Source organism: Macaca mulatta, chromosome 17 (assembly GCF_049350105.2).
Source record: "Macaca mulatta isolate MMU2019108-1 chromosome 17, T2T-MMU8v2.0, whole genome shotgun sequence".
Classification (NCBI taxonomy): Eukaryota; Metazoa; Chordata; class Mammalia; order Primates; family Cercopithecidae; genus Macaca; species Macaca mulatta.
The window spans coordinates 47,781,732-47,808,722 of record NC_133422.1 but is presented as its reverse complement, the minus strand read 5'-3'; positions in this window follow the sequence as shown (position 1 = coordinate 47,808,722).

The window sequence follows — 26,991 nt, the reverse complement described above, 5'->3', positions numbered from 1 at the left end:
CAAAGAAGTTTCTCAGAAAGCTTCTTTCTCTTTGTTATCGGAGGATATTTCCTTTGGCCCTATAGTCTTCAAAGGGATCCGAAATATCTGTTCTCAGATTCCACAGAAATAAGGCTAGCAAAGAGATCCACGAAATACAGATGTAACTCTGTGAGTGGAAGTCACACATCACAGAGCAGTTTCTCAGAAAGCTTCTTTCCAGATTTCATCTGAGGATATTTCCTTTTTCAACATAGGCCTGTGTGGGCTCCCAAATATCACTTTGCCAATTCCACAAGAACTGTCTTAGCGAAAGGCTTCTTGAGGGGAAAGCTGTAACTCTGTGAGATGATTTCACAGAACACAAAGAAGTTTCTCAGAAAGCTTCTTTCTCTTTGTTATCGGAGGATATTTCCTTTGGCCCTATAGTCTTCAAAGGGATCCGAAATATCTGTTCTCAGATTCCACAGAAATAAGGCTAGCAAAGAGATCCACGAAATACAGATGTAACTCTGTGAGTGGAAGTCACACATAACAGAGCAGTTTCTCAGAAAGCTTCTTTCCTGATTTCATCTGAGGATATTTCCTTTTTCACCATAGCCCTCTATGGGCTTCCAAATATCCCTTTGCCAATTCCACAAGAACTGTCTTAGCGAAAGGCTTCTTGAGGGGAAAGCTGTAACTCTGTGAGATGATTTCACAGAACACAAAGAAGTTTCTCAGAAAGCTTCTTTCTCTTTGTTATCGGAGGATATTTCCTTTGGCCCTATAGTCTTCAAAGGGATCCGAAATATCTGTTCTCAGATTCCACAGAAATAAGGCTAGCAAAGAGATCCAGGAAATACAGATGTATCTCTGTGACATGAATTAACAGAACACTAAGCAGTTTCTCAGAAAGCTTCTTTCCGGATTCCATCTGAGGATATTTCCTTTTTCACCATAGGCCTCTATGGGATCTGAAATATCCCTTTGCCAATTCCACAAGAACTGTCTTAGAGAAAGGCTTCTTGAGGGGAAAGCTGTAACTCTGTGAGATGATTTCACAGAACAGAAAGAAGATTCTCAGAAAGCTTCTTTCTCTTTGTTATCGGAGGATATTTCCTTTGGCCCTATAGTCTTCAAAGGGATCCGAAATATCTGTTCTCAGATTCCACAGAAATAAGGCTAGCAAAGAGATCCACGAAATACAGATGTAACTCTGTGAGATGAATTAACAGAACACTAAGCAGTTGCTCAGAAAGCTTCTTTCCAGATTTCATCTGAGGATATTTCCTTTTTCAACATAGGCCTGTGTGGGCTCCCAAATATCACTTTGCCAATTCCACAAGAACTGTCTTAGCGAAAGGCTTCTTGAGGGGAAAGCTGTAACTCTGTGAAATGATTTCACAGAACACAAAGAAGTTTCTCAGAAAGCTTCTTTCTCTTTGTTATCGGAGGATATTTCCTTTGGCCCTATAGTATTCAAAGGGATCCGAAATATCTGTTCTCAGATTCCACAGAAATAAGGCTAGCAAAGAGATCCACGAAATACAGATGTAACTCTGTGAGTGGAAGTCACACATCACAGAGCAGTTTCTCAGAAAGCTTCTTTCCTGATTTCATCTGAGGATATTTCCTTTTTCACCATAGCCCTCTAAGGGCTTCCAAATATCCCTTTGCCAATTCCACAAGAACTGTCTTAGCGAAAGGCTTCTTGAGGGGAAAGCTGTAACTCTGTGAGATGATTTCACAGAACACAAAGAAGTTTCTCAGAAAGCTTCTTTCTCTTTGTTATCGGAGGATATTTCCTTTGGCCCTATAGTCTTCAAAGGGATCCGAAATATCTGTTCTCAGATTCCACAGAAATAAGGCTAGCAAAGAGATCCACGAAATACAGATGTAACTCTGTGAGATGAATTAACAGAACACTAAGCAGTTTCTCAGAAAGCTTCTTTCCGGATTCCATCTGAGGATATTTCCTTTTTCACCATAGGCCTCTATGGGATCTGAAATATCACTTTGCCAATTCCACAAGAACTGTCTTAGCGAAAGGCTTCTTGAGGGGAAAGCTGTAACTCTGTGAGATGATTTCACAGAACAGAAAGAAGTTTCTCAGAAATCTTCTTTCTCTTTGTTATCGGAGGATATTTCCTTTGGCCCTATAGTCTTCAAAGGGATCCGAAATATCTGTTCTCAGAATCCACAGAAATAAGGCTAGCAAAGAGATCCACGAAATACAGATGTAACTCTGTGAGTGGAAGTCACACATCACAGAGCAGTTTCTCAGAAAGCTTCTTTCCAGATTTCATCTGAGGATATTTCCTTTTTCACCATAGCCCTCTATGGGCTTCCAAATATCACTTTGCCAATTCCACAAGAACTGTCTTAGCGAAAGGCTTCTTGAGGGGAAAGCTGTAACTCTGTGAGATGATTTCACAGAAAACAAAGAAGTTTTTCAGAAAGCTTCTTTCTCTTTGTTATCGGAGGATATTTCCTTTGGCCCTATAGTCTTCAAAGGGATCCGAAATATCTGTTCTCAGATTCCACAGAAATAAGGCTAGCAAAGAGATCCACGAAATACAGATGTAACTCTGTGAGATGAATTAACAGAACACTAAGCAGTTTCTCAGAAAGCTTCTTTCCAGATTTCATCTGAGGATATTTCCTTTTTCAACATAGGCCTGTGTGGGCTCCCAAATATCACTTTGCCAATTCCACAAGAACTGTCTTAGCGAAAGGCTTCTTGAGGGGAAAGCTGTAACTCTTTGAGATGATTTCACAGAACACAAAGAAGTTTCTCAGAAAGCTCCTTTCTCTTTGTTATCGGAGGATATTTCCTTTGGTCCTATAGTCTTCAAACGGATCCGAAATATCTGTTCTCAGATTCCACAGAAATAAGGCTAGCAAAGAGATCCACGAAATACAGATGTAACTCTGTGAGTGGAAGTCACACATAACAGAGCAGTTTCTCAGAAAGCTTCTTTCCTGATTTCATCTGAGGATATTTCCTTTTTCACCAGAGCCCTCTATGGGCTTCCAAATATCCCTTTGCCAATTCCACAAGAACTGTCTTAGCGAAAGGCTTCTTGAGGGGAAAGCTGTAACTCTGTGAGATGATTTCACAGAACACAAAGAAGTTTCTCAGAAAGCTTCTTTCTCTTTGTTATCGGAGGATATTTCCTTTGGCCCTATAGTCTTCAAAGGGATCCGAAATATATGTTCTCAGATTCCACAGAAATAAGGCTAGCAAAGTGATCCACGAAATACAGATGTAATTCTGTGAGATGAATTAACAGATCACTAAGCAGTTTCTCAGAAAGCTTCTTTCCAGATTTCATCTGAGGATATTTCCTTTTTCACCATAGTCCTGTAGGGGCTCCCAAATATCACTTTGCCAATTCCACAAGAACTGTCTCAGCGAAAGGCTTCTTGAGTGGAAAGCTGTAACTCTGTGAGATGATTTCACAGAACACAAAGAAGTTTCTCAGAAAGCTTCTTTCTCTTTGTTATCGGAGGATATTTCCTTTGGCCCTATAGTCTTCAAAGGGATCCGAAATATCTGTTCTCAGATTCCACAGAAATAAGGCTAGCAAAGAGATCCACGAAATACAGATGTAACTCTGTGAGTGGAAGTCACACATCACAGGGCAGTTTCTCAGAAAGCTTCTTTCCAGATTTCATCTAAGGGTATTTCCTTTTTCACCATAGCCCTCTATGGGCTTCGAAATATCCCTTTGCCAATTCCAGAAGAACTGTCTTAGGGAAAGGCTTCTTGAAGGGAAAGCTGTAACTCTGTGAGACGATTTCACAGAACACAAAGAAGTTTCTCAGAAAACTTCTTTCTCTTTGTTATCGGAGGATATTTCCTTTGGCCCTATAGTCTTCAAAGGGATCCGAAATATCTGTTCTCAGATTCCACAGAAATAAGGCTAGCAAAGAGATCCACGAAATACAGATGTAACTCTGTGAGATGAATTAACAGAACACTAAGCAGTTTCTCAGAAAGCTTCTTTCCAGATTCCATCTGAGGATATTTCCTTTTTCATCATAGGCCTCTATGGGCTCTGAAATATCCCTTTGCCAATTCCACAAGAACTGTCTTAGCGAAAGGCTTCTTGAGAGGAAGGCTATAACTCTGTGAGATGATTTCACAGAACAGAAAGAAGTTTCTCAGAAAGCTTCTTTCTCTTTGTTATCGGAGGATATTTCCTTTGGCCCTATAGTCTTCAAAGGGATCCGAAATATCTGTTCTCAGAATCCACAGAAATAAGGCTAGCAAAGAGATCCACGAAATACAGATGTAACTCTGTGAGTGGAAGTCAACATCACAGAGCAGTTTCTCAGAAAGCTTCTTTCCAGATTTCATCTGAGGATATTTCCTTTTTCAACATAGGCCTGTGTGGGCTCCCAAATATCACTTTGCCAATTCCACAAGAACTGTCTTAGCGAAAGGCTTCTTGAGGGGAAAGCTGTAACTCTGTGAGATGATTTCACAGAACACAAAGAAGTTTCTCAGAAAGCTTCTTTCTCTTTGTTATCGGAGGATATTTCCTTTGGCCCTATAGTCTTCAAAGGGATCCGAAATATCTGTTCTCAGAATCCACAGAAATAAGGCTAGCAAAGAGATCCACGAAATACAGATGTAACTCTGTGAGTGGAAGTCAACATCACAGAGCAGTTTCTCAGAAAGCTTCTTTCCAGATTTCATCTGAGGATATTTCCTTTTTCAACATGGCCCTCTATGGGCTTTCAAATATCCCTTTGCCAATTCCACAAGAACTGTCTTAGCGAAAGGCTTCTTGAGGGGAAAGCTGTAACTCTGTGAGATGATTTCACAGAACACAAAGAAGTTTCTCAGAAAGCTTCTTTCTCTTTGTTATCGGAGGATATTTCCTTTGGCCCCATAGTCTTCAAAGGGATCCGAAATATCTGTTCCCGGATTCCACAGAAATAAGGCTAGCAAAGAGATCCACGAAATACAGATGTAACTCTGTGAGATGAATTAACAGAACACTAAGCAGTTTCCCAGAAAGCTTCTTTCCAGATTTCATCTGAGGATATTTCCTTTTTCACCATAGGCCTCTATGGGCTTCCAAATATCCCTTTGCCAATTCCACCAGAACTGTCTTAGCGAAAGGCTTCTTGAGTGGAAAGCTGTAACTCTGTGAGATGATTTCACAGAACACAAAGAAGTTTCTCAGAAAGCTTCTTTCTCTTTGTTATCGGAGGATATTTCCTTTGGCCCTATAGTCTTCCAAGGGATCCGAAATATCTCTTCTCAGATTCCACAGAAATAAGGCTAGCAAAGAGATCCACGAAATACAGATGTAACTCTGTGAGATGAATTAACAGAACACTAAGCAGTTTCTCAGAAAGCTTCTTTCCGGATTCCATCTGAGGATATTTCCTTTTTCACCATAGGCCTCTATGGGATCTGAAATATCCCTTTGCCAATTCCACAAGAACTGTCTTAGCGAAAGGCTTCTTGAGGGGAAAGCTGTAACTCTGTGAGATGATTTCACAGAACAGAAAGAAGTTTCTCAGAAATCTTCTTTCTCTTTGTTATCGGAGGATATTTCCTTTGGCCCTATAGTCTTCAAAGGGATCCGAAATATCTGTTCTCAGAATCCACAGAAATAAGGCTAGCAAAGAGATCCACGAAATACAGATGTAACTCTGTGAGTGGAAGTCACACATCACAGAGCAGTTTCTCTGAAAGCTTCTTTCCAGATTTCATCTGAGGATATTTCCTTTTTCACCATAGCCCTCTATGGGCTTCCAAATATCACTTTGCCAATTCCACAAGAACTGTCTTAGCGAAAGGCTTCTTGAGGGGAAAGCTGTAACTCTGTGAGATGATTTCACAGAACACAAAGAAGTTTCTCAGAAAGCTTCTTTCTCTTTGTTATCGGAGGATATTTCCTTTGGCCCTATAGTCTTCAAAGGGATCCGAAATATCTGTTCTCAGATTCCACAGAAATAAGGCTAGCAAAGAGATCCACGAAATACAGATGTAACTCTGTGAGATGAATTAACAGAACACTAAGCAGTTTCTCAGAAAGCTTCTTTCCAGATTTCATCTGAGGATATTTCCTTTTTCAACATAGGCCTGTGTGGGCTCCCAAATATCACTTTGCCAATTCCACAAGAACTGTCTTAGCGAAAGGCTTCTTGAGGGGAAAGCTGTAACTCTGTGAGATGATTTCACAGAACACAAAGAAGTTTCTCAGAAAGCTTCTTTCTCTTTGTTATCGGAGGATATTTCCTTTGGCCCTATAGTCTTCAAAGGGATCCGAAATATCTGTTCTCAGAATCCACAGAAATAAGGCTAGCAAAGAGATCCACGAAATACAGATGTAACTCTGTGAGTGGAAGTCAACATCACAGAGCAGTTTCTCAGAAAGCTTCTTTCCAGATTTCATCTGAGGATATTACCTTTTTCACCATAGCCCTCTATGGGCTTCCAAATATCACTTTGCCAATTCCACAAGAACTGTCTAAGAGAAAGGCTTCTTGAAGGGAAAGCTGTAACTCTGTGAGATGATTTCACAGAACACAAAGAAGTTTCTCAGAAAGCTTCTTTCTCTTTGTTATCGGAGGATATTTCCTTTGGCCCTATAGTCTTCAAAGGGATCCGAAATATCTGTTCTCAGATTCCACAGAAATAAGGCTAGCAATGAGATCCACGAAATACAGATGTAACTCTGTGAGATGATTAACAGAACACTAAGCAGTTTCTCAGAAAGCTTCTTTCCAGATTCTATCGGAGGATATTTCCTTTTTCACCATAGGCCTCTATGGGCTCTGAAATATCCCTTTGCCAATTCCACAAGAACTGTCTTAGCGAAAGGCTTCTTGAGGGGAAAGCTGTAACTCTGTGAGATGATTTCACAGAACAGAAAGAAGTTTCTCAGAAAGCTTCTTTCTCTTTGTTATCGGAGGATATTTCCTTTGGCCCTATAGTCTTCAAAGGGATCCGAAATATCTGTTCTCAGAATCCACAGAAATAAGGCTAGCAAAGAGATCCACGAAATACAGATGTAACTCTGTGAGTGGAAGTCACACATCACAAAGCAGTTTCTCAGAAAGCTTCTTTCCAGATTTCATCTGAGGATATTTCCTTTTTCACCATAGCCCTCTATGGGCTTCCAAATATCACTTTGCCAATTCCACAAGAACTGTCTTAGGGAAAGGCTTCTTGAGGGGAAAGCTGTAACTCTGTGAGATGATTTCACAGAACAGAAAGAAGTTTCTCAGAAAGCTTCTTTCTCTTTGTTATCGGAGGATATTTCCTTTGGCCCTATAGTCTTCAAAGGGATCCGAAATATCTGTTCTCAGATTCCACAGAAATAAGGCTAGCAAAGAGATCCACGAAATACAGATGTAACTCTGTGAGTGGAAGTCACACATCACAGGGCAGTTTCTCAGAAAGCTTCTTTCCAGATTTCATCTGAGGATATTTCCTTTTTCACCATAGCGTTCTATGGGCTTCCAAATATCCCTTTGCCAATTCCACAAGAACTGTCTTAGCGAAAGGCGTCTTGAAGGGAAAGCTGTAACTCTGTGAGATGATTTCACAGAACACAAAGAAGTTTCTCAGAAAGCTTCTTTCTCTTTGTTATCGGAGGATATTTCCTTTGACCCTATAGTCTTCAAAGGGATCCGAAATATCTGTTCTCAGATTCCACAGAAATAAGGCTAGCAAAGAGATCCACGAAATACAGATGTAACTCTGTGAGTGGAAGTCACACATCACAGAGCAGTTTCTCAGAAAGCTTCTTTCCAGATTTCATCTGAGGATATTTCCTTTTTCACCATAGCCCTCTATGGGCTTCCAAATATCACTTTGCCAATTCCACAAGAACTGTCTAAGGGAAAGGCTTCTTGAAGGGAAAGCTGTAACTCTGTGAGATGATTTCACAGAACACAAAGAAGTTTCTCAGAAAGCTTCTTTCTCTTTGTTATCGGAGGATATTTCCTTTGGCCCTATAGTCTTCAAAGGGATCCGAAATATCTGTTCTCAGATTCCACAGAAATAAGGCTAGCAAAGAGATCCACGAAATACAGATGTAACTCTGTGAGATGAATTAAGAGAACACTAAGCAGTTTCTCACAAAACTTCTTTCCAGATTCCATCTGAGGATATTTCCTTTTTCACCATAGGCCTCTATGGGCTCTGAAATATCCCTTTGCCAATTCCACAAGAACTGTCTTAGCGAAAGGCTTCTTGAGGGGAAAGCTATAACTCTGTGAGATGATTTCACAGAACAGAAAGAAGTTTCTCAGAAAGCTTCTTTCTCTTTGTTATCGGAGGATATTTCCTTTGGCCCTATAGTCTTCAAAGGGATCCGAAATATCTGTTCTCAGAATCCACAGAAATAAGGCTAGCAAAGAGATCCACGAAATACAGATGTAACTCTGTGAGTGGAAGTCAACATCACAGAGCAGTTTCTCAGAAAGCTTCTTTCCTGATTTCATCTGAGGATATTTCCTTTTTCACCATAGCCCTCTATGGGCTTCCAAATATCACTTTGCCAATTCCACAAGAACTGTCTTAGCGAAAGGCTTCTTGAGGGGAAAGCTGTAACTCTGTGAGATGATTTCACAGAACAGAAAGAGGTTTCTCAGAAAGCTTCTTTCTCTTTGTTATCGGAGGATATTTCCTTTGTCCCTATAGTCTTCAAAGGGATCCGAAATATCTGTTCTCAGATTCCACAGAAATAAGGCTAGCAAAGAGATCCACGAAATACAGATGTAACTCTGTGAGATGAATTAACAGAACACTAAGCAGTTTCTCAGAAAGCTTCTTTCCAGATTTCATCTGAGGATATTTCCTTTTTCAACATAGGCCTGTGTGGGCTCCCAAATATCACTTTGCCAATTCCACAAGAACTGTCTTAGCGAAAGGCTTCTTGAGGGGAAAGCTGTAACTCTGTGAGATGATTTCACAGAACACAAAGAAGTTTCTCAGAAAGCTTCTTTCTCTTTGTTATCGGAGGATATTTCCTTTGGCCCTATAGTCTTCAAAGGGATCCGAAATATCTGTTCTCAGATTCCACAGAAATAAGGCTAGCAAAGAGATCCACGAAATACAGATGTAACTCTGTGAGATGAATTAACAGAACACTAAGCAGTTTCTCAGAAAGCTTCTTTCCGGATTCCATCTGAGGATATTTAATTTTTCACCATAGGCCTCTATGGGATCTGAAATATCCCTTTGCCAATTCCACAAGAACTGTCTTAGCGAAAGGCTTCTTGAGGGGAAAGCTGTAACTCTGTGAGATGATTTCACAGAACAGAAAGAAGTTTCTCAGAAATCTTCTTTCTCTTTGTTATCGGAGGATATTTCCTTTGGCCCTATAGTCTTCAAAGGGATCCGAAATATCTGTTCTCAGATTCCACAGAAATAAGGCTAGCAAAGAGATCCACGAAATACAGATGTAACTCTGTGAGTGGAAGTCACACATCACAGAGCAGTTTCTCAGAAAGCTTCTTTCCAGATTTCATCTGAGGATATTTCCTTTTTCAACATAGGCTTGTGTGGGCTCCCAAATATCACTTTGCCAATTCCACAAGAACTGTCTTAGCGAAAGGCTTCTTGAGTCGAAAGCTGTAACTCTGTGAGATGATTTCACAGAACAGAAAGAAGTTTCTCAGAAAGCTTCTTTCTCTTTGTTATCGGAGGATATTTCCTTTGGCCCTATAGTCTTCAAAGGGATCCGAAATATCTGTTCTCAGATTCCACAGAAATAAGGCTAGCAAAGAGATCCACGAAATACAGAGGTAACTCTGTGAGATGAATTAACAGAACACTAAGCAGTTTCTCAGAAAGCTTCTTTCCAGATTTCATCTGAGGATATTTCCTTTTTCAACATAGGCCTGTGTGGGCTCCCAAATATCACTTTGCCAATTCCACAAGAACTGTCTTAGCGAAAGGCTTCTTGAGGGGAAAGCTGTAACTCTGTGAGATGATTTCACAGAACAGAAAGAAGTTTCTCAGAAATCTTCTTTCTCTTTGTTATCGGAGGATATTTCCTTTGGCCCTATAGTCTTCAAAGGGATCCGAAATATGTGTTCTCAGAATCCACAGAAATAAGGCTAGCAAAGAGATCCACGAAATACAGATGTAACTCTGTGAGTGGAAGTCACACATCACAGAGCAGTTTCTCAGAAAGCTTCTTTCCAGATTTCATCTGAGGATATTTCCTTTTTCACCATAGCCCTCTATGGGCTTCCAAATATCACTTTGCCAATTCCACAAGAACTGTCTTAGCGAAAGGCTTCTTGAGGGGAAAGCTGTAACTCTGTGAGATGATTTCACAGAACAGAAAGAAGTTTCTCAGAAAGCTTCTTTCTCTTTGTTATCGGAGGATATTTCCTTTGGCCCTATAGTCTTCAAAGGGATCCGAAATATCTGTTCTCAGATTCCACAGAAATAAGGCTAGCAAAGAGATCCACGAAATACAGATGTAACTCTGTGAGATGAATTAACAGAACACTAAGCAGTTTCTCAGAAAGCTTCTTTCCAGATTTCATCTGAGGATATTTCCTTTTTCAACATAGGCCTGTGTGGGCTCCCAAATATCACTTTGCCAATTCCACAAGAACTGTCTTAGCGAAAGGCTTCTTGAGGGGAAAGCTGTAACTCTGTGAGATGATTTCACAGAACACAAAGAAGTTTCTCAGAAAGCTTCTTTCTCTTTGTTATCGGAGGATATTTCCTTTGGCCCTATAGTCTTCAAAGGGATCCGAAATATCTGTTCTCAGATTCCACAGAAATAAGGCTAGCAAAGAGATCCACGAAATACAGATGTAACTCTGTGAGTGGAAGTCACACATAACAGAGCAGTTTCTCAGAAAGCTTCTTTCCTGATTTCATCTGAGGATATTTCCTTTTTCACCATAGCCCGCTATGGGCTTCCAAATATCCCTTTGCCAATTCCACAAGAACTGTCTTAGCGAAAGGCTTCTTGAGGGGAAAGCTGTAACTCTGTGAGATGATTTCACAGAACAGAAAGAAGTTTCTCAGAAAGCTTCTTTCTCTTTGTTATCGGAGGATATTTCCTTTGGCCCTATAGTCTTCAAAGGGATCCGAAATATCTGTTCTCAGATTCCACAGAAATAAGGCTAGCAAAGAGATCCACGAAATACAGATGTAACTCTGTGAGATGAATTAACAGAACACTAAGCAGTTTCTCAGAAAGCTTCTTTCCGGATTCCATCTGAGGATATTTCCTTTTTCACCATAGGCCTCTATGGGATCTGAAATATCCCTTTGCCAATTCCACAAGAACTGTCTTAGCGAAAGGCTTCTTGAGGGGAAAGCTGTAACTCTGTGAGATGATTTCACAGAACAGAAAGAAGTTTCTCAGAAATCTTCTTTCTCTTTTTTATCGGAGGATATTTCCTTTGGCCCTATAGTCTTCAAAGGGATCCGAAATATCTGTTCTCAGAATCCACAGAAATAAGGCTAGCAAAGAGATCCACGAAATACAGATGTAACTCTGTGAGTGGAAGTCACACATCACAGAGCAGTTTCTCAGAAAGCTTCTTTCCAGATTTCATCTGAGGATATTTCCTTTTTCAACATAGGCTTGTGTGGGCTCCCAAATATCACTTTGCCAATTCCACAAGAACTGTCTTAGCGAAAGGCTTCTTGAGTGGAAAGCTGTAACTCTGTGAGATGATTTCACAGAACACAAAGAAGTTTCTCAGAAAGCTTCTTTCTCTTTGTTATCGGAGGATATTTCCTTTGACCCTATAGTCTTCAAAGGGATCCGAAATATCTGTTCTCAGATTCCACAGAAATAAGGCTAGCAAAGAGATCCACGAAATACAGATGTAACTCTGTGAGTGGAAGTCACACATCACAGAGCAGTTTCTCAGAAAGCTTCTTTCCAGATTTCATCTGAGGATATTTCCTTTTTCACCATAGCCCTCTATGGGCTTCCAAATATCACTTTGCCAATTCCACAAGAACTGTCTAAGAGAAAGGCTTCTTGAAGGGAAAGCTGTAACTCTGTGAGATGGTTTCACAGAACACAAAGAAGTTTCTCAGAAAGCTTCTTTCTCTTTGTTATCGGAGGATATTTCCTTTGGCCCTATAGTCTTCAAAGGGATCCGAAATATCTGTTCTCAGATTCCACAGAAATAAGGCTAGCAAAGAGATCCACGAAATACAGATGTAACGCTGTGAGATGAATTAACAGAACACTAAGCAGTTTCTCAGAAAGCTTCTTTCCAGATTCCATCTGAGGATATTTACTGTTTCACCATAGGCCTCTATGGGATCTGAAATATCCCTTTGCCAATTCCACAAGAACTGTCTTAGCGAAAGGCTTCTTGAGTGGAAAGCTGTAACTCTGTGAGATGATTTCACAGAACAGAAAGAAGTTTCTCAGAAATCTTCTTTCTCTTTGTTATCGGAGGATATTTCCTTTGGCCCTATAGTCTTCAAAGGGATCCGAAATATCTGTTCTCAGAATCCACAGAAATAAGGCTAGCAAAGAGATCCACGAAATACAGATGTAACTCTGTGAGTGGAAGTCACACATCACAGAGCAGTTTCTCAGAAAGCTTCTTTCCAGATTTCATCTGAGGATATTTCCTTTTTCACCATAGCCCTCTATGGGCTTCCAAATATCACTTTGCCAATTCCACAAGAACTGTCTTAGCGAAAGGCTTCTTGAGGGGAAAGCTGTAACTCTGTGAGATGATTTCACAGAACAGAAAGAAGTTTCTCAGAAAGCTTCTTTCTCTTTGTTATCGGAGGATATTTCCTTTGGCCCTATAGTCTTCAAAGGGATCCGAAATATCTGTTCTCAGATTCCACAGAAATAAGGCTATCAAAGAGATCCACGAAATACAGAGGTAACTCTGTGAGATGAATTAACAGAACACTAAGCAGTTTCTCAGAAAGCTTCTTTCCAGATTTCATCTGAGGATATTTCCTTTTTCAACATAGGCCTGTGTGGGCTCCCAAATATCACTTTGCCAATTCCACAAGAACTGTCTTAGCGAAAGGCTTCTTGAGGGGAAAGCTGTAACTCTGTGAGATGATTTCACAGAACACAAAGAAGTTTCTCAGAAAGCTTCTTTCTCTTTGTTATCGGAGGATATTTCCTTTGGCCCTATAGTCTTCAAAGGGATCCGAAATATCTGTTCTCAGATTCCACAGAAATAAGGCTAGCAAAGAGATCCACGAAATACAGATGTAACTCTGTGAGTGGAAGTCACACATAACAGAGCAGTTTCTCAGAAAGCTTCTTTCCTGATTTCATCTGAGGATATTTCCTTTTTCACCATAGCCCTCTATGGGCTTCCAACTATCCCTTTGCCAATTCCACAAGAACTGTCTTAGCGAAAGGCTTCTTGAGGGGAAAGCTGTAACTCTGTGAGATGATTTCACAGAACACAAAGAAGTTTCTCAGAAAGCTTCTTTCTCTTTGTTATCGGAGGATATTTCCTTTGGCCCTATAGTCTTCAAAGGGATCCGAAATATCTGTTCTCAGATTCCACAGAAATAAGGCTAGCAAAGAGATCCACGAAATACAGATGTAACTCTGTGAGATGAATTAACAGAACACTAAGCAGTTTCTCAGAAAGCTTCCTTCCGGATTCCATCTGAGGATATTTCCTTTTTCACCATAGGCCTCTAGGGGATCTGAAATATCCCTTTGCCAATTCCACAAGAACTGTCTTAGCGAAAGGCTTCTTGAGGGGAAAGCTGTAACTCTGTGAGATGATTTCACAGAACAGAAAGAAGTTTCTCAGAAATCTTCTTTCTCTTTGTTATCGGAGGATATTTCCTTTGGCCCTATAGTCTTCAAAGGGATCCGAAATATCTGTTCTCAGAATCCACAGAAATAAGGCTAGCAAAGAGATCCACGAAATACAGATGTAACTCTGTGAGTGGAAGTCACACATCACAGAGCAGTTTCTCAGAAAGCTTCTTTCCAGATTTCATCTGAGGATATTTCCTTTTTCACCATAGCCCTCTATGGGCTTCCAAATATCACTTTGCCAATTCCACAAGAACTGTCTTAGCGAAAGGCTTCTTGAGGGGAAAGCTGTAACTCTGTGAGATGATTTCACAGAACACAAAGAAGTTTCTCAGAAAGCTTCTTTCTCTTTGTTATCGGAGGATATTTCCTTTGGTCCCATAGTCTTCAAAGGGATCCGAAATATCTGTTCTCAGATTCCACAGAAATAAGGCTAGCAAAGAGATCCACGAAATACAGATGTAACTCTGTGAGTGGAAGTCACACATAACAGAGCAGTTTCTCAGAAAGCTTCTTTCCTGATTTCATCTGAGGATATTTCCTTTTTCACCATAGCCCTCTATGGGCTTCCAAATATCCCTTTGCCAATTCCACAAGAACTGTCTTAGCGAAAGGCTTCTTGAGGGGAAAGCTGTAACTCTGTGAGATGATTTCACAGAACACAAAGAAGTTTCTCAGAAAGCTTCTTTCTCTTTGTTATCGGAGGATATTTCCTTTGGCCCTATAGTCTTCAAAGGGATCCGAAATATCTGTTCTCAGATTCCACAGAAATAAGGCTAGCAAAGAGATCCACGAAATACAGATGTAACTCTGTGAGTGGAAGTCACACATCACAGAGTAGTTTCTCAGAAAGCTTCTTTCCAGATTTCATCTGAGGATATTTCCTTTTTCACCATAGCCCTCTATGGGCTTCCAAATATCACATTGCCAATTCCACAAGAACTGTCTAAGAGAAAGGCTTCTTGAAGGGAAAGCTGTAACTCTGTGAGATGGTTTCACAGAACACAAAGAAGTTTCTCAGAAAGCTTCTTTCTCTTTGTTATCGGAGGATATTTCCTTTGGCCCTATAGTCTTCAAAGGGATTCGAAATATCTGTTCTCACATTCCACAGAAATAAGGCTAGCAAAGAGATCCACGAAATACAGATGTAACTCTGTGAGGTGAATTAACAGAACACTAAGCAGTTTCTCAGAAAGCTTCTTTCCAGATTCCATCTGAGGATATTTCCTTTTTCACCATAGGCCTCTATGGGATCTGAAATATCCCTTTGCCAATTCCACAAGAACTGTCTTAGCGAAAGGCTTCTTGAGGGGAAAGCTGTAACTCTGTGAGATGATTTCACAGAACAGAAAGAAGTTTCTCAGAAATCTTCTTTCTCTTTGTTATCGGAGGATATTTCCTTTGGCCCTATAGTCTTCAAAGGGATCCGAAATATCTGTTCTCAGAATCCACAGAAATAAGGCTAGCAAAGAGATCCACGAAATACAGATGTAACTCTGTGATTGGAAGTCACACATCACAGAGCAGTTTCTCAGAAAGCTTCTTTCCAGATTTCATCTGAGGATATTTCCTTTTTCACCATAGCCCTCTATGGGCTTCCAAATATCACTTTGCCAATCCACAAGAACTGTCTTAGCGAAAGGCTTCTTGAGGGGAAAGCTGTAACTCTGTGAGATGATTTCACAGAACAGAAAGAAGTTTCTCAGAAAGCTTCTTTCTCTTTGTTATCGGAGGATATTTCCTTTGGCCCTATAGTCTTCAAAGGGATCCGAAATATCTGTTCTCAGATTCCACAGAAATAAGGCTAGCAAAGAGATCCACGAAATACAGATGTAACTCTGTGAGATGAATTAACAGAACACTAAGCAGTTTCTCAGAAAGCTTCTTTCCAGATTTCATCTGAGGATATTTCCTTTTTCAACATAGGCCTGTGTGGGCTCCCAAATATCACTTTGCCAATTCCACAAGAACTGTCTTAGCGAAAGGCTTCTTGAGGGGAAAGCTGTAACTCTGTGAGATGATTTCACAGAACACAAAGAAGTTTCTCAGAAAGCTTCTTTCTCTTTGTTATCGGAGGATATTTCCTTTGGCCCTATAGTCTTCAAAGGGATCCGAAATATCTGTTCTCAGATTCCACAGAAATAAGGCTAGCAAAGAGATCCACGAAATAAAGATGTAACTCTGTGAGTCAAGTCACACATCACAGAGCAGTTTCTCAGAAAGCTTCTTTCCTGGTTTCATCTGAGGATATTTCCTTTTTCACCATAGCCCTCTATGGGCTTCCAAATATCCCTTTGCCAATTCCACAAGAACTGTCTTAGCGAAAGGCTTCTTGAGGGGAAAGCTGTAACTCTGTGAGATGATTTCACAGAACAGAAAGAAGTTTCTCAGAAAGCTTCTTTCTCTTTGTTATCGGGGGATATTTCCTTTGGCCCTATAGTCTTCAAAGGGATCCGAAATATCTGTTCTCAGATTCCACAGAAATAAGGCTAGCAAAGAGATCCACGAAATACAGATGTAACTCTGTGAGATGAATTAACAGAACACTAAGCAGTTTCTCAGAAAGCTTCTTTCCGGATTCCATCTGAGGATATTTCCTTTTTCACCATAGGCCTCTATGGGATCTGAAATATCCCTTTGCCAATTCCACAAGAACTGTCTTAGCGAAAGGCTTCTTGAGGGGAAAGCTGTAACTCTGTGAGATGATTTCACAGAACAGAAAGAAGTTTCTCAGAAATCTTCTTTCTCTTTTTTATCGGAGGATATTTCCTTTGGCCCTATAGTCTTCAAAGGGATCCGAAATATCTGTTCTCAGAATCCACAGAAATAAGGCTAGCAAAGAGATCCACGAAATACAGATGTAACTCTGTGAGTGGAAGTCACACATCACAGAGCAGTTTCTCAGAAAGCTTCTTTCCAGATTTCATCTGAGGATATTTCCTTTTTCAACATAGGCTTGTGTGGGCTCCCAAATATCACTTTGCCAATTCCACAAGAACTGTCTTAGCGAAAGGCTTCTTGAGTGGAAAGCTGTAACTCTGTGAGATGATTTCACAGAACACAAAGAAGTTTCTCAGAAAGCTTCTTTCTCTTTGTTATCGGAGGATATTTCCTTTGACCCTATAGTCTTCAAAGGGATCCGAAATATCTGTTCTCAGATTCCACAGAAATAAGGCTAGCAAAGAGATCCACGAAATACAGATGTAACTCTGTGAGTGGAAGTCACACATCACAGAGCAGTTTCTCAGAAAGCTTCTTTCCAGATTTCATCTGAGGATATTTCCTTTTTCACCATAGCCCTCTATGGGCTTCCAAATATCACTTTGCCAATTCCACAAGAACTGTCTTAGCGAAAGGCTTCTTGAGGGGAAAGCTGTAACTCTGTGAGATGATTTCACAGAACAGAAAGAAGTTTCTCAGAAAGCTTCTTTCTCTTTGTTATCGGAGGATATTTCCTTTGGCCCTATAGTCTTCAAAGGGATCCGAAATATCTGTTCTCAGATTCCACAGAAATAAGGCTATCAAAGAGATCCACGAAATACAGAGGTAACTCTGTGAGATGAATTAACAGAACACTAAGCAGTTTCTCAGAAAGCTTCTTTCCAGATTTCATCTGAGGATATTTCCTTTTTCAACATAGGCCTGTGTGGGCTCCCAAATATCACTTTGCCAATTCCACAAGAACTGTCTTAGCGAAAGGCTTCTTGAGGGGAAAGCTGTAACTCTGTGAGATGATTTCACAGAACACAAAGAAGTTTCTCAGAAAGCTTCTTTCTCTTTGTTATCGGAGGATATTTCCTTTGGCCCTATAGTCTTCAAAGGGATCCGAAATATCTGTTCTCAGATTCCACAGAAATAAGGCTAGCAAAGAGATCCACGAAATACAGATGTAACTCTGTGAGTGGAAGTCACACATAACAGAGCAGTTTCTCAGAAAGCTTCTTTCCTGATTTCATCTGAGGATATTTCCTTTTTCACCATAGCCCTCTATGGGCTTCCAACTATCCCTTTGCCAATTCCACAAGAACTGTCTTAGCGAAAGGCTTCTTGAGGGGAAAGCTGTAACTCTGTGAGATGATTTCACAGAACACAAAGAAGTTTCTCAGAAAGCTTCTTTCTCTTTGTTATCGGAGGATATTTCCTTTGGCCCTATAGTCTTCAAAGGGATCCGAAATATCTGTTCTCAGATTCCACAGAAATAAGGCTAGCAAAGAGATCCACGAAATACAGATGTAACTCTGTGAGATGAATTAACAGAACACTAAGCAGTTTCTCAGAAAGCTTCCTTCCGGATTCCATCTGAGGATATTTCCTTTTTCACCATAGGCCTCTAGGGGATCTGAAATATCCCTTTGCCAATTCCACAAGAACTGTCTTAGCGAAAGGCTTCTTGAGGGGAAAGCTGTAACTCTGTGAGATGATTTCACAGAACAGAAAGAAGTTTCTCAGAAATCTTCTTTCTCTTTGTTATCGGAGGATATTTCCTTTGGCCCTATAGTCTTCAAAGGGATCCGAAATATCTGTTCTCAGAATCCACAGAAATAAGGCTAGCAAAGAGATCCACGAAATACAGATGTAACTCTGTGAGTGGAAGTCACACATCACAGAGCAGTTTCTCAGAAAGCTTCTTTCCAGATTTCATCTGAGGATATTTCCTTTTTCACCATAGCCCTCTATGGGCTTCCAAATATCACTTTGCCAATTCCACAAGAACTGTCTTAGCGAAAGGCTTCTTGAGGGGAAAGCTGTAACTCTGTGAGATGATTTCACAGAACACAAAGAAGTTTCTCAGAAAGCTTCTTTCTCTTTGTTATCGGAGGATATTTCCTTTGGTCCCATAGTCTTCAAAGGGATCCGAAATATCTGTTCTCAGATTCCACAGAAATAAGGCTAGCAAAGAGATCCACGAAATACAGATGTAACTCTGTGAGTGGAAGTCACACATAACAGAGCAGTTTCTCAGAAAGCTTCTTTCCTGATTTCATCTGAGGATATTTCCTTTTTCACCATAGCCCTCTATGGGCTTCCAAATATCCCTTTGCCAATTCCACAAGAACTGTCTTAGCGAAAGGCTTCTTGAGGGGAAAGCTGTAACTCTGTGAGATGATTTCACAGAACACAAAGAAGTTTCTCAGAAAGCTTCTTTCTCTTTGTTATCGGAGGATATTTCCTTTGGCCCTATAGTCTTCAAAGGGATCCGAAATATCTGTTCTCAGATTCCACAGAAATAAGGCTAGCAAAGAGATCCACGAAATACAGATGTAACTCTGTGAGTGGAAGTCACACATCACAGAGTAGTTTCTCAGAAAGCTTCTTTCCAGATTTCATCTGAGGATATTTCCTTTTTCACCATAGCCCTCTATGGGCTTCCAAATATCACATTGCCAATTCCACAAGAACTGTCTAAGAGAAAGGCTTCTTGAAGGGAAAGCTGTAACTTTGTGAGATGGTTTCACAGAACACAAAGAAGTTTCTCAGAAAGCTTCTTTCTCTTTGTTATCGGAGGATATTTCCTTTGGCCCTATAGTCTTCAAAGGGATTCGAAATATCTGTTCTCACATTCCACAGAAATAAGGCTAGCAAAGAGATCCACGAAATACAGATGTAACTCTGTGAGGTGAATTAACAGAACACTAAGCAGTTTCTCAGAAAGCTTCTTTCCAGATTCCATCTGAGGATATTTCCTTTTTCACCATAGGCCTCTATGGGATCTGAAATATCCCTTTGCCAATTCCACAAGAACTGTCTTAGCGAAAGGCTTCTTGAGGGGAAAGCTGTAACTCTGTGAGATGATTTCACAGAACAGAAAGAAGTTTCTCAGAAATCTTCTTTCTCTTTGTTATCGGAGGATATTTCCTTTGGCCCTATAGTCTTCAAAGGGATCCGAAATATCTGTTCTCAGAATCCACAGAAATAAGGCTAGCAAAGAGATCCACGAAATACAGATGTAACTCTGTGATTGGAAGTCACACATCACAGAGCAGTTTCTCAGAAAGCTTCTTTCCAGATTTCATCTGAGGATATTTCCTTTTTCACCATAGCCCTCTATTGGCTTCCAAATATCACTTTGCCAATCCACAAGAACTGTCTTAGCGAAAGGCTTCTTGAGGGGAAAGCTGTAACTCTGTGAGATGATTTCACAGAACAGAAAGAAGTTTCTCAGAAAGCTTCTTTCTCTTTGTTATCGGAGGATATTTCCTTTGGCCCTATAGTCTTCAAAGGGATCCGAAATATCTGTTCTCAGATTCCACAGAAATAAGGCTAGCAAAGAGATCCACGAAATACAGATGTAACTCTGTGAGATGAATTAACAGAACACTAAGCAGTTTCTCAGAAAGCTTCTTTCCAGATTTCATCTGAGGATATTTCCTTTTTCAACATAGGCCTGTGTGGGCTCCCAAATATCACTTTGCCAATTCCACAAGAACTGTCTTAGCGAAAGGCTTCTTGAGGGGAAAGCTGTAACTCTGTGAGATGATTTCACAGAACACAAAGAAGTTTCTCAGAAAGCTTCTTTCTCTTTGTTATCGGAGGATATTTCCTTTGGCCCTATAGTCTTCAAAGGGATCCGAAATATCTGTTCTCAGATTCCACAGAAATAAGGCTAGCAAAGAGATCCACGAAATAAAGATGTAACTCTGTGAGTGGAAGTCACACATCACAGAGCAGTTTCTCAGAAAGCTTCTTTCCTGGTTTCATCTGAGGATATTTCCTTTTTCACCATAGCCCTCTATGGGCTTCCAAATATCCCTTTGCCAATTCCACAAGAACTGTCTTAGCGAAAGGCTTCTTGAGGGGAAAGCTGTAACTCTGTGAGATGATTTCACAGAACAGAAAGAAGTTTCTCAGAAAGCTTCTTTCTCTTTGTTATCGGAGGATATTTCCTTTGGCCCTATAGTCTTCAAAGGGATCCGAAATATCTGTTCTCAGATTCCACAGAAATAAGGCTAGCAAAGAGATCCACGAAATACAGATGTAACTCTGTGAGATGAATTAACAGAACACTAAGCAGTTTCTCAGAAAGCTTCTTTCCAGATTTCATCTGAGGATATTTCCTTTTTCAACATAGGCCTGTGTGGGCTCCCAAATATCACTTTGCCAATTCCACAAGAACTGTCTTAGCGAAAGGCTTCTTGAGGGGAAAGCTGTAACTCTGTGAGATGATTTCACAGAACACAAAGAAGTTTCTCAGAAAGCTTCTTTCTCTTTGTTATCGGAGGATATTTCCTTTGGTCCTATAGTCTTCAAAGGGATCCGAAATATCTGTTCTCAGATTCCACAGAAATAAGGCTAGCAAAGAGATCCACGAAATACAGATGTAACTCTGTGAGTGGAAGTCACACATAACAGAGCAGTTTCTCAGAAAGCTTCTTTCCTGATTTCATCTGAGGATATTTCCTTTTTCACCATAGCCCTCTATGGGCTTCCAAATATCCCTTTGCCAATTCCACAAGAACTGTCTTAGCGAAAGGCTTCTTGAGGGGAAAGCTGTAACTCTGTGAGATGATTTCACAGAACACAAAGAAGTTTCTCAGAAAGCTTCTTTCTCTTTGTTATCGGAGGATATTTCCTTTGGCCCTATAGTCTTCAAAGGGATCCGAAATATCTGTTCTCAGATTCCACAGAAATAAGGCTAGCAAAGAGATCCACGAAATACAGATGTAACTCTGTGAGTGGAAGTCACACATAACAGAGCAGTTTCTCAGAAAGCTTCTTTCCTGATTTCATCTGAGGATATTTCCTTTTTCACCATAGCCCGCTATGGGCTTCCAAATATCCCTTTGCCAATTCCACAAGAACTGTCTTAGCGAAAGGCTTCTTGAGGGGAAAGCTGTAACTCTGTGAGATGATTTCACAGAACAGAAAGAAGTTTCTCAGAAAGCTTCTTTCTCTTTGTTATCGGAGGATATTTCCTTTGGCCCTATAGTCTTCAAAGGGATCCGAAATATCTGTTCTCAGATTCCACAGAAATAAGGCTAGCAAAGAGATCCACGAAATACAGATGTAACTCTGTGAGATGAATTAACAGAACACTAAGCAGTTTCTCAGAAAGCTTCTTTCCGGATTCCATCTGAGGATATTTCCTTTTTCACCATAGGCCTCTATGGGATCTGAAATATCCCTTTGCCAATTCCACAAGAAGTGTCTTAGCGAAAGGCTTCTTGAGGGGAAAGCTGTAACTCTGTGAGATGATTTCACAGAACAGAAAGAAGTTTCTCAGAAATCTTCTTTCTCTTTGTTATCGGAGGATATTTCCTTTGGCCCTATAGTCTTCAAAGGGATCCGAAATATCTGTTCTCAGAATCCACAGAAATAAGGCTAGCAAAGAGATCCACGAAATACAGATGTAACTCTGTGAGTGGAAGTCACACATCACAGAGCAGTTTCTCAGAAAGCTTCTTTCCAGATTTCATCTGAGGATATTTCCTTTTTCAACATAGGCTTGTGTGGGCTCCCAAATATCACTTTGCCAATTCCACAAGAACTGTCTTAGCGAAAGGCTTCTTGAGTGGAAAGCTGTAACTCTGTGAGATGATTTCACAGAACACAAAGAAGTTTCTCAGAAAGCTTCTTTCTCTTTGTTATCGGAGGATATTTCCTTTGACCCTATAGTCTTCAAAGGGATCCGAAATATCTGTTCTCAGATTCCACAGAAATAAGGCTAGCAAAGAGATCCACGAAATACAGATGTAACTCTGTGAGTGGAAGTCACACATCACAGAGCAGTTTCTCAGAAAGCTTCTTTCCAGATTTCATCTGAGGATATTTCCTTTTTCACCATAGCCCTCTATGGGCTTCCAAATATCACTTTGCCAATTCCACAAGAACTGTCTAAGAGAAAGGCTTCTTGAAGGGAAAGCTGTAACTCTGTGAGATGGTTTCACAGAACACAAAGAAGTTTCTCAGAAAGCTTCTTTCTCTTTGTTATCGGAGGATATTTCCTTTGGCCCTATAGTCTTCAAAGGGATCCGAAATATCTGTTCTCAGATTCCACAGAAATAAGGCTAGCAAAGAGATCCACGAAATACAGATGTAACGCTGTGAGATGAATTAATAGAACACTAAGCAGTTTCTCAGAAAGCTTCTTTCCAGATTCCATCTGAGGATATTTACTGTTTCACCATAGGCCTCTATGGGATCTGAAATATCCCTTTGCCAATTCCACAAGAACTGTCTTAGCGAAAGGCTTCTTGAGTGGAAAGCTGTAACTCTGTGAGATGATTTCACAGAACGGAAAGAAGTTTCTCAGAAATCTTCTTTCTCTTTGTTATCGGAGGATATTTCCTTTGGCCCTATAGTCTTCAAAGGGATCCGAAATATCTGTTCTCAGAATCCACAGAAATAAGGCTAGCAAAGAGATCCACGAAATACAGATGTAACTCTGTGAGTGGAAGTCACACATCACAGAGCAGTTTCTCAGAAAGCTTCTTTCCAGATTTCATCTGAGGATATTTCCTTTTTCACCATAGCCCTCTATGGGCTTCCAAATATCACTTTGCCAATTCCACAAGAACTGTCTTAGCGAAAGGCTTCTTGAGGGGAAAGCTGTAACTCTGTGAGATGATTTCACAGAACAGAAAGAAGTTTCTCAGAAAGCTTCTTTCTCTTTGTTATCGGAGGATATTTCCTTTGGCCCTATAGTCTTCAAAGGGATCCGAAATATCTGTTCTCAGATTCCACAGAAATAAGGCTATCAAAGAGATCCACGAAATACAGAGGTAACTCTGTGAGATGAATTAACAGAACACTAAGCAGTTTCTCAGAAAGCTTCTTTCCAGATTTCATCTGAGGATATTTCCTTTTTCAACATAGGCCTGTGTGGGCTCCCAAATATCACTTTGCCAATTCCACAAGAACTGTCTTAGCGAAAGGCTTCTTGAGGGGAAAGCTGTAAATCTGTGAGATGATTTCACAGAACACAAAGAAGTTTCTCAGAAAGCTTCTTTCTCTTTGTTATCGGAGGATATTTCCTTTGGCCCTATAGTCTTCAAAGGGATCCGAAATATCTGTTCTCAGATTCCACAGAAATAAGGCTAGCAAAGAGATCCACGAAATACAGATGTAACTCTGTGAGTGGAAGTCACACATAACAGAGCAGTTTCTCAGAAAGCTTCTTTCCTGATTTCATCTGAGGATATTTCCTTTTTCACCATAGCCCTCTATGGGCTTCCAACTATCCCTTTGCCAATTCCACAAGAACTGTCTTAGCGAAAGGCTTCTTGAGGGGAAAGCTGTAACTCTGTGAGATGATTTCACAGAACACAAAGAAGTTTCTCAGAAAGCTTCTTTCTCTTTGTTATCGGAGGATATTTCCTTTGGCCCTATAGTCTTCAAAGGGATCCGAAATATCTGTTCTCAGATTCCACAGAAATAAGGCTAGCAAAGAGATCCACGAAATACAGATGTAACTCTGTGAGATGAATTAACAGAACACTAAGCAGTTTCTCAGAAAGCTTCCTTCCGGATTCCATCTGAGGATATTTCCTTTTTCACCATAGGCCTCTAGGGGATCTGAAATATCCCTTTGCCAATTCCACAAGAACTGTCTTAGCGAAAGGCTTCTTGAGGGGAAAGCTGTAACTCTGTGAGATGATTTCACAGAACAGAAAGAAGTTTCTCAGAAATCTTCTTTCTCTTTGTTATCGGAGGATATTTACTTTGGCCCTATAGTCTTCAAAGGGATCCGAAATATCTGTTCTCAGAATCCACAGAAATAAGGCTAGCAAAGAGATCCACGAAATACAGATGTAACTCTGTGAGTGGAAGTCACACATCACAGAGCAGTTTCTCAGAAAGCTTCTTTCCAGATTTCATCTGAGGATATTTCCTTTTTCACCATAGCCCTCTATGGGCTTCCAAATATCACTTTGCCAATTCCACAAGAACTGTCTTAGCGAAAGGCTTCTTGAGGGGAAAGCTGTAACTCTGTGAGATGATTTCACAGAACACAAAGAAGTTTCTCAGAAAGCTTCTTTCTCTTTGTTATCGGAGGATATTTCCTTTGGTCCCATAGTCTTCAAAGGGATCCGAAATATCTGTTCTCAGATTCCACAGAAATAAGGCTAGCAAAGAGATCCACGAAATACAGATGTAACTCTGTGAGTGGAAGTCACACATAACAGAGCAGTTTCTCAGAAAGCTTCTTTCCTGATTTCATCTGAGGATATTTCCTTTTTCACCATAGCCCTCTATGGGCTTCCAAATATCCCTTTGCCAATTCCACAAGAACTGTCTAAGCGAAAGGCTTCTTGAGGGGAAAGCTGTAACTCTGTGAGATGATTTCACAGAACACAAAGAAGTTTCTCAGAAAGCTTCTTTCTCTTTGTTATCGGAGGATATTTCCTTTGGCCCTATAGTCTTCAAAGGGATCCGAAATATCTGTTCTCAGATTCCACAGAAATAAGGCTAGCAAAGAGATCCACGAAATACAGATGTAACTCTGTGAGTGGAAGTCACACATCACAGAGTAGTTTCTCAGAAAGCTTCTTTCCAGATTTCATCTGAGGATATTTCCTTTTTCACCATAGCCCTCTATGGGCTTCCAAATATCACTTTGCCAATTCCACAAGAACTGTCTAAGAGAAAGGCTTCTTGAAGGGAAAGCTGTAACTCTGTGAGATGGTTTCACAGAACACAAAGAAGTTTCTCAGAAAGCTTCTTTCTCTTTGTTATCGGAGGATATTTCCTTTGGCCCTATAGTCTTCAAAGGGATTCGAAATATCTGTTCTCACATTCCACAGAAATAAGGCTAGCAAAGAGATCCACGAAATACAGATGTAACTCTGTGATTGGAAGTCACACATCACAGAGCAGTTTCTCAGAAAGCTTCTTTCCAGATTTCATCTGAGGATATTTCCTTTTTCACCATTGCCCTCTATGGGCTTCCAAATATCACTTTGCCAATCCACAGGAACTGTCTTAGCGAAAGGCTTCTTGAGGGGAAAGCTGTAACTCTGTGAGATGATTTCACAGAACAGAAAGAAGTTTCTCAGAAAGCTTCTTTCTCTTTGTTATCGGAGGATATTTCCTTTGGCCCTATAGTCTTCAAAGGGATCCGAAATATCTGTTCTCAGATTCCACAGAAATAAGGCTAGCAAAGAGATCCACGAAATACAGATGTAACTCTGTGAGATGAATTAACAGAACACTAAGCAGTTTCTCAGAAAGCTTCTTTCCAGATTTCATCTGAGGATATTTCCTTTTTCAACATAGGCCTGTGTGGGCTCCCAAATATCACTTTGCCAATTCCACAAGAACTGTCTTAGCGAAAGGCTTCTTGAGGGGAAAGCTGTAACTCTGTGAGATGATTTCACAGAACACAAAGAAGTTTCTCAGAAAGCTTCTTTCTCTTTGTTATCGGAGGATATTTCCTTTGGCCCTATAGTCTTCAAAGGGATCCGAAATATCTGTTCTCAGATTCCACAGAAATAAGGCTAGCAAAGAGATCCACGAAATAAAGATGTAACTCTGTGAGTGGAAGTCACACATCACAGAGCAGTTTCTCAGAAAGCTTCTTTCCTGGTTTCATCTGAGGATATTTCCTTTTTCACCATAGCCCTCTATGGGCTTCCAAATATCCCTTTGCCAATTCCACAAGAACTGTCTTAGCGAAAGGCTTCTTGAGGGGAAAGCTGTAACTCTGTGAGATGATTTCACAGAACAGAAAGAAGTTTCTCAGAAAGCTTCTTTCTCTTTGTTATCGGAGGATATTTCCTTTGGCCCTATAGTCTTCAAAGGGATCCGAAATATCTGTTCTCAGATTCCACAGAAATAAGGCTAGCAAAGAGATCCACGAAATACAGATGTAACTCTGTGAGATGAATTAACAGAACACTAAGCAGTTTCTCAGAAAGCTTCTTTCCAGATTTCATCTGAGGATATTTCCTTTTTCAACATAGGCCTGTGTGGGCTCCCAAATATCACTTTGCCAATTCCACAAGAACTGTCTTAGCGAAAGGCTTCTTGAGGGGAAAGCTGTAACTCTGTGAGATGATTTCACAGAACACAAAGAAGTTTCTCAGAAAGCTTCTTTCTCTTTGTTATCGGAGGATATTTCCTTTGGCCCTATAGTCTTCAAAGGGATCCGAAATATCTGTTCTCAGATTCCACAGAAATAAGGCTAGCAAAGAGATCCACGAAATACAGATGTAACTCTGTGAGTGGAAGTCACACATAACAGAGCAGTTTCTCAGAAAGCTTCTTTCCTGATTTCATCTGAGGATATTTCCTTTTTCACCATAGCCCTCTATGG